Raw genomic sequence first — 9034 nt, forward strand, 5'->3', positions numbered from 1 at the left:
CGGACACAAGCCTTTGAAACCCATTTGTGACTCGCTGCCTATCGGTGCACGAGCTGGGCAGTGACCGCGGTGCCACATTCGTGTGGCCAGGTTTCCCGTGGATGCTGGCTAGACCAGGTACGTCCGGCGGACGTAGGCCTTTAAAACCCATTTGTGACTCGCTGCCTGTCAGCGCACGAGCTGGGCGGCGAGTGCGGTGCCACATTCGTGTGGCTAGGTTTCCCGTGGATGCTGGCTAGACCAGGTACGTCCGGCGGACGCAGGCCTATGAAACCCATTTGTGACTCGCTGCCTATCGGTGCACGAGCTGGGCGGCGAGCACGGTGCCGCATTCATGTGGTCGTGTTTCCCGTGGACGCTGGCTAGACCAAGTACGTCCGGCGGACGCATGCCTTTGAAACCCATTTGTGACTCGCTGCCTATCGGTGCACGAGCTGGGCAGCGAGCGCGGTGCGACATTCGTGTGGCCAGGTTTCCCGTGGACGCTGGCTAGACTAGGTACGTCCGACGGACGCACGCCTTTGATACCCATTTGTGACTCGCTGCTTATCGGCGCACGAGCTGGGCGGAGAGCGCGGTGCCACATTCGTGTGGCCAGGTTTCCCGTGGACGCTGGCTAGACCAGGTACGTCCGGCGGACGCAGGCCTTTGAAACCCATTTGTGACTCGCTGCCTATCGGTGCACGAGCTGGGCAGCGACCGCGGTGCCACATTCGTGTGGCCAGGTTTCCGGTGGACGCTGGCTAGAACAGGTACGTCCGGTGGACGGATGCCTTTGAAACCCATTTGTGACTCGCTGCCTATCGGCGCATGAGCTGGGCGGCGAGTGCAGTGCCGCATTCGTGTGGCCAGGTTTCCGTGGATTCTGGCTAGACCAAGTACGTCCGGCAGATGCAGGCCTTTGAAACCCATTTGTGACTCGCTGCCTATCGGTGCAGGAGCTGGGCGGCGAGCACGGTGCCGCATTCGTGTGGTCAGGTTTCCGGTGGACGCTGGCTAGACCAGGTACGTCCGGCGGACGCAGGCCTTTGAAACCCATTTGTGACTCGCTGCCTATCGGTGCACGAGCTGGGCAGCGAGCGCGGTGCCACATTCATGTGGCCAGGTTTCCCGTGGACGCTGGCTAGACCAGGTACGCCCGGAGGACGCAGGCCTTTGATACCCATTTTTGACTCGCTGCTTATCGGCGCACGAGCTGGGCGGCGAACGCGGTGCCACATTCGTGTGGCCACGTTTCCCGTGGACGCTGGCTAGAACAGGTACGTCCGACAGACCAAGGCCTTTGAAACCCATTTGTCACTCTCTGCCTATCGGCGCACGAGCTGGCGGCGAGCGCGGTGCCACATTCGTGTGGCCAGGTTTCCCGTGGACGCTGGCTAGACCAGGTACGTCCGGCGGACGCAGGCCTTTGAAACCCATTTTTGACTCGCTGCCTGTCGGCGCATGAGCTGGACGGTGAGCGTGGTGCCACATTCGTGTGGCCAGGTTTCCCGTGGATACTGGCTTGACCAGGTACGTCCGGCGGACACAGGCCTTTGATACCCATTTGTGACTCGCTGCATATCGGCGCACGAGCTGGGCGGCAAGCGTGGTGCCACATTCGTGTGGCCAGGTTTCTCGTGGACGCTGGCTAGACCAGGTACGTCCGGCGGACGCATGCCTTTGAAACCCATTTGTGACTCCCTGCCTATCGGTGCACGAGCTGGGCAGCGAGCGCGGTGCCACATTCGTGTGGCCAGGTTTCCCGTGGATGCTGGCTAGACCAGGTACGTCCGGCGGACACAGGCCTTTGAAACCCATTTGTAACTCGCTGCCTATCGGTGCATGAGCTGGGCAGTGACCGCGGTGCCACATTCGTGTGGCCAGGTTTCCCGTGGACGCTGGCTAGACCAGGTACGTCCGGCGGACGCAGGCCTTTGAAACCCATTTGTGACTCGCTGCCTATCGGTGCACGAGCTGGGTAGCGACCGCGGTGCGACATTCGTGTGGCCAGGTTTCCCGTGGACGCTGGCTAGACCAGGTACGTCCGGCGGACGCATGCCTTTGATACCCATTTGTGACTCGCGGCTTATCGGCGCACGAGCTGGGCGGCGACCGTGGTGGCACATTCGTGTGGCCACGTTTCCCATGGACGCTGGCTAGACCTGGTACGTCCGGCAGACGCAGGCCTTTGAAACCCATTTGTGACTCGCTGCCTTTCGGCGCACAAGCTGGGCGTCGAGCGCGGTGCCAAATTCGTGTTGCCAGGTTTCCGGTGGACGCTGGCTAGAACAGGTACGTCCGGCGGACGGATGCCTTTGAAACCCATTTGTGACTCGCTGCCTATCGGCGCACGAGCTGGGCGGCGAGTGCGGTGCCGCATTTGTGTGGCCAGGTTTCCGTGGATTCTGGCTAGACCAAGTCCGTCCGGCAGATGCAGGCCTTTGAAACCCATTTTTGACTCGCTGCCTATCGGTGCAGGAGCTGGGCGGCGAGCACGGTGCCGCATTCGTGTGGTCAGGTTTCCCGTGGACGCTGGCTAGACAGGGTACGTCCGGCGGACGCAGGCCTTTGAAACCCATTTGTGACTCGCTGCCTATCGGTGCACGAGCTGGGCAGCGAGCGCGGTGCCACATTCGTGTGGCCAGGTTTCCCGTGGATGCTGGCTAGACAAGGTACGTCCGGCGGACGCAGGCCTTTGAAACCCATTTGTGACTCGCTGCCTATCGGTGCACGAGCTGGGCAGCGAGCGCGGTGCCACATTCATGTGGCCAGGTTTCCCGTGGACGCTGGCTAGACCAGGTACGCCCGGAGGACGCAGGCCTTTGATACCCATTTTTGACTCGCTGCTTATCGGCGCACGAGCTGGGCGGCGAACGCGGTGCCACATTCGTGTGGCCACGTTTCCCGTGGACGCTGGCTAGAACAGGTACGTCCGACAGACCAAGGCCTTTGAAACCCATTTGTCACTCTCTGCCTATCGGCGCACGAGCTGGCGGCGAGCGCGGTGCCACATTCGTGTGGCCAGGTTTCCCGTGGACGCTGGCTAGACCAGGTACGTCCGGCGGACGCAGGCCTTTGAAACCCATTTTTGACTCGCTGCCTGTCGGCGCATGAGCTGGACGGTGAGCGTGGTGCCACATTCGTGTGGCCAGGTTTCCCGTGGATACTGGCTTGACCAGGTACGTCCGGCGGACACAGGCCTTTGATACCCATTTGTGACTCGCTGCATATCGGCGCACGAGCTGGGCGGCAAGCGTGGTGCCACATTCGTGTGGCCAGGTTTCTCGTGGACGCTGGCTAGACCAGGTACGTCCGGCGGACGCATGCCTTTGAAACCCATTTGTGACTCCCTGCCTATCGGTGCACGAGCTGGGCAGCGAGCGCGGTGCCACATTCGTGTGGCCAGGTTTCCCGTGGATGCTGGCTAGACCAGGTACGTCCGGCGGACACAGGCCTTTGAAACCCATTTGTAACTCGCTGCCTATCGGTGCATGAGCTGGGCAGTGACCGCGGTGCCACATTCGTGTGGCCAGGTTTCCCGTGGACGCTGGCTAGACCAGGTACGTCCGGCGGACGCAGGCCTTTGAAACCCATTTGTGACTCGCTGCCTATCGGTGCACGAGCTGGGTAGCGACCGCGGTGCGACATTCGTGTGGCCAGGTTTCCCGTGGACGCTGGCTAGACCAGGTACGTCCGGCGGACGCATGCCTTTGATACCCATTTGTGACTCGCGGCTTATCGGCGCACGAGCTGGGCGGCGACCGTGGTGGCACATTCGTGTGGCCACGTTTCCCATGGACGCTGGCTAGACCTGGTACGTCCGGCAGACGCAGGCCTTTGAAACCCATTTGTGACTCGCTGCCTTTCGGCGCACAAGCTGGGCGTCGAGCGCGGTGCCAAATTCGTGTTGCCAGGTTTCCGGTGGACGCTGGCTAGAACAGGTACGTCCGGCGGACGGATGCCTTTGAAACCCATTTGTGACTCGCTGCCTATCGGCGCACGAGCTGGGCGGCGAGTGCGGTGCCGCATTTGTGTGGCCAGGTTTCCGTGGATTCTGGCTAGACCAAGTCCGTCCGGCAGATGCAGGCCTTTGAAACCCATTTTTGACTCGCTGCCTATCGGTGCAGGAGCTGGGCGGCGAGCACGGTGCCGCATTCGTGTGGTCAGGTTTCCCGTGGACGCTGGCTAGACAGGGTACGTCCGGCGGACGCAGGCCTTTGAAACCCATTTGTGACTCGCTGCCTATCGGTGCACGAGCTGGGCAGCGAGCGCGGTGCCACATTCGTGTGGCCAGGTTTCCCGTGGATGCTGGCTAGACAAGGTACGTCCGGCGGACGCAGGCCTTTGAAACCCATTTGTGACTCGCTGCCTATCGGTGCACGAGCTGGGCAGCGAGCGCGGTGCCACATTCATGTGGCCAGGTTTCCCGTGGACGCTGGCTAGACCAGGTACGCCCGGAGGACGCAGGCCTTTGATACCCATTTTTGACTCGCTGCTTATCGGCGCACGAGCTGGGCGGCGAACGCGGTGCCACATTCGTGTGGCCACGTTTCCCGTGGACGCTGGCTAGAACAGGTACGTCCGACAGACCAAGGCCTTTGAAACCCATTTGTCACTCTCTGCCTATCGGCGCACGAGCTGGCGGCGAGCGCGGTGCCACATTCGTGTGGCCAGGTTTCCCGTGGACGCTGGCTAGACCAGGTACGTCCGGCGGACGCAGGCCTTTGAAACCCATTTTTGACTCGCTGCCTGTCGGCGCATGAGCTGGACGGTGAGCGTGGTGCCACATTCGTGTGGCCAGGTTTCCCGTGGATACTGGCTTGACCAGGTACGTCCGGCGGACACAGGCCTTTGATACCCATTTGTGACTCGCTGCATATCGGCGCACGAGCTGGGCGGCAAGCGTGGTGCCACATTCGTGTGGCCAGGTTTCTCGTGGACGCTGGCTAGACCAGGTACGTCCGGCGGACGCATGCCTTTGAAACCCATTTGTGACTCCCTGCCTATCGGTGCACGAGCTGGGCAGCGAGCGCGGTGCCACATTCGTGTGGCCAGGTTTCCCGTGGATGCTGGCTAGACCAGGTACGTCCGGCGGACACAGGCCTTTGAAACCCATTTGTAACTCGCTGCCTATCGGTGCATGAGCTGGGCAGTGACCGCGGTGCCACATTCGTGTGGCCAGGTTTCCCGTGGACGCTGGCTAGACCAGGTACGTCCGGCGGACGCAGGCCTTTGAAACCCATTTGTGACTCGCTGCCTATCGGTGCACGAGCTGGGTAGCGACCGCGGTGCGACATTCGTGTGGCCAGGTTTCCCGTGGACGCTGGCTAGACCAGGTACGTCCGGCGGACGCATGCCTTTGATACCCATTTGTGACTCGCGGCTTATCGGCGCACGAGCTGGGCGGCGACCGTGGTGGCACATTCGTGTGGCCACGTTTCCCATGGACGCTGGCTAGACCTGGTACGTCCGGCAGACGCAGGCCTTTGAAACCCATTTGTGACTCGCTGCCTTTCGGCGCACAAGCTGGGCGTCGAGCGCGGTGCCAAATTCGTGTTGCCAGGTTTCCGGTGGACGCTGGCTAGAACAGGTACGTCCGGCGGACGGATGCCTTTGAAACCCATTTGTGACTCGCTGCCTATCGGCGCACGAGCTGGGCGGCGAGTGCGGTGCCGCATTTGTGTGGCCAGGTTTCCGTGGATTCTGGCTAGACCAAGTCCGTCCGGCAGATGCAGGCCTTTGAAACCCATTTTTGACTCGCTGCCTATCGGTGCAGGAGCTGGGCGGCGAGCACGGTGCCGCATTCGTGTGGTCAGGTTTCCCGTGGACGCTGGCTAGACAGGGTACGTCCGGCGGACGCAGGCCTTTGAAACCCATTTGTGACTCGCTGCCTATCGGTGCACGAGCTGGGCAGCGAGCGCGGTGCCACATTCGTGTGGCCAGGTTTCCCGTGGATGCTGGCTAGACAAGGTACGTCCGGCGGACGCAGGCCTTTGAAACCCATTTGTGACTCGCTGCCTATCGGTGCACGAGCTGGGCAGCGAGCGCGGTGCCACATTCATGTGGCCAGGTTTCCCGTGGACGCTGGCTAGACCAGGTACGCCCGGAGGACGCAGGCCTTTGATACCCATTTTTGACTCGCTGCTTATCGGCGCACGAGCTGGGCGGCGAACGCGGTGCCACATTCGTGTGGCCACGTTTCCCGTGGACGCTGGCTAGAACAGGTACGTCCGACAGACCAAGGCCTTTGAAACCCATTTGTCACTCTCTGCCTATCGGCGCACGAGCTGGCGGCGAGCGCGGTGCCACATTCGTGTGGCCAGGTTTCCCGTGGACGCTGGCTAGACCAGGTACGTCCGGCGGACGCAGGCCTTTGAAACCCATTTTTGACTCGCTGCCTGTCGGCGCATGAGCTGGACGGTGAGCGTGGTGCCACATTCGTGTGGCCAGGTTTCCCGTGGATACTGGCTTGACCAGGTACGTCCGGCGGACACAGGCCTTTGATACCCATTTGTGACTCGCTGCATATCGGCGCACGAGCTGGGCGGCAAGCGTGGTGCCACATTCGTGTGGCCAGGTTTCTCGTGGACGCTGGCTAGACCAGGTACGTCCGGCGGACGCATGCCTTTGAAACCCATTTGTGACTCCCTGCCTATCGGTGCACGAGCTGGGCAGCGAGCGCGGTGCCACATTCGTGTGGCCAGGTTTCCCGTGGATGCTGGCTAGACCAGGTACGTCCGGCGGACACAGGCCTTTGAAACCCATTTGTAACTCGCTGCCTATCGGTGCATGAGCTGGGCAGTGACCGCGGTGCCACATTCGTGTGGCCAGGTTTCCCGTGGACGCTGGCTAGACCAGGTACGTCCGGCGGACGCAGGCCTTTGAAACCCATTTGTGACTCGCTGCCTATCGGTGCACGAGCTGGGTAGCGACCGCGGTGCGACATTCGTGTGGCCAGGTTTCCCGTGGACGCTGGCTAGACCAGGTACGTCCGGCGGACGCATGCCTTTGATACCCATTTGTGACTCGCGGCTTATCGGCGCACGAGCTGGGCGGCGACCGTGGTGGCACATTCGTGTGGCCACGTTTCCCATGGACGCTGGCTAGACCTGGTACGTCCGGCAGACGCAGGCCTTTGAAACCCATTTGTGACTCGCTGCCTTTCGGCGCACAAGCTGGGCGTCGAGCGCGGTGCCAAATTCGTGTTGCCAGGTTTCCGGTGGACGCTGGCTAGAACAGGTACGTCCGGCGGACGGATGCCTTTGAAACCCATTTGTGACTCGCTGCCTATCGGCGCACGAGCTGGGCGGCGAGTGCGGTGCCGCATTTGTGTGGCCAGGTTTCCGTGGATTCTGGCTAGACCAAGTCCGTCCGGCAGATGCAGGCCTTTGAAACCCATTTTTGACTCGCTGCCTATCGGTGCAGGAGCTGGGCGGCGAGCACGGTGCCGCATTCGTGTGGTCAGGTTTCCCGTGGACGCTGGCTAGACAGGGTACGTCCGGCGGACGCAGGCCTTTGAAACCCATTTGTGACTCGCTGCCTATCGGTGCACGAGCTGGGCAGCGAGCGCGGTGCCACATTCGTGTGGCCAGGTTTCCCGTGGATGCTGGCTAGACAAGGTACGTCCGGCGGACGCAGGCCTTTGAAACCCATTTGTGACTCGCTGCCTATCGGTGCACGAGCTGGGCAGCGAGCGCGGTGCCACATTCGTGTGGCCAGGTTTCCCGTGGATGCTGGCTAGACAAGGTACGTCCGGCGGACGCAGGCCTTTGAAACCCATTTGTGACTCGCTGCCTATCGGTGCACGAGCTGGGCAGCGAGCGCGGTGCCACATTCGTGTGGCCAGGTTTCCCGTGGATGCTGGCTAGACCAGGTACGTCCGGCGGACACAGGCCTTTGAAACCCATTTGTGACTCGCTGCCTATCGGTGCACGAGCTGGGCAGTGACCGCGGTGCCACATTCGTGTGTCCAGGTTTCCCGTGGATGCTGGCTAGACCAGGTAGGTCCGGCGGACGTAGGCCTTTAAAACCCATTTGTGACTCGCTGCCTGTCGGCGCACGAGCTGGGTGGCGAGTGCGGTGCCACATTCGTGTGGCTAGGTTTCCCGTGGATGCTGGCTAGACCAGGTACGTCCGGCGGACGCAGGCCTATGAAACCCATTTGTGACTCGCTGCCTATCGGTGCACGAGCTGGGCGGCGAGCACGGTGCCGCATTCATGTGGTCGGGTTTCCCGTGGACGTTGGCTAGACCAAGTACGTCCGGCGGACGCATGCCTTTGAAACCCATTTGTGACTCGCTGCCTATCGGTGCACGAGCTGGGCAGCGAGCGCGGTGCCACATTCGTGTGGCCAGGTTTCCCGTGGACGCTGGCTAGACCTGGTACGTCCGGCAGACGCAGGCCTTTGAAACCCATTTGTGACTCGCTGCCTTTCGGCGCACAAGCTGGGCGTCGAGCGCGGTGCCAAATTCGTGTTGCCAGGTTTCCGGTGGACGCTGGCTAGAACAGGTACGTCCGGCGGACGGATGCCTTTGAAACCCATTTGTGACTCGCTGCCTATCGGCGCACGAGCTGGGCGGCGAGTGCGGTGCCGCATTTGTGTGGCCAGGTTTCCGTGGATTCTGGCTAGAACAAGTCCGTCCGGCAGATGCAGGCCTTTGAAACCCATTTTTGACTCGCTGCCTATCGGTGCAGGAGCTGGGCGGCGAGCACGGTGCCGCATTCGTGTGGTCAGGTTTCCCGTGGACGCTGGCTAGACAGGGTACGTCCGGCGGACGCAGGCCTTTGAAACCCATTTGTGACTCGCTGCCTATCGGTGCACGAGCTGGGCAGCGAGCGCGGTGCCACATTCGTGTGGCCAGGTTTCCCGTGGATGCTGGCTAGACAAGGTACGTCCGGCGGACGCAGGCCTTTGAAACCCATTTGTGACTCGCTGCCTATCGGTGCACGAGCTGGGCAGCGAGCGCGGTGCCACATTCGTGTGGCCAGGTTTCCCGTGGATGCTGTCTAGACAAGGTACGTCCGGCGGACGCAGGCCTTTGAAACCCATTTG

The sequence above is a fragment of the Urtica dioica genome, chromosome 3 (genome assembly GCF_054948205.1).
Source record: "Urtica dioica subsp. dioica isolate 48M chromosome 3, U.dioica_male_clone48M_v1_H2, whole genome shotgun sequence".
In the NCBI taxonomy this organism is placed as follows: Eukaryota; Viridiplantae; Streptophyta; class Magnoliopsida; order Rosales; family Urticaceae; genus Urtica; species Urtica dioica.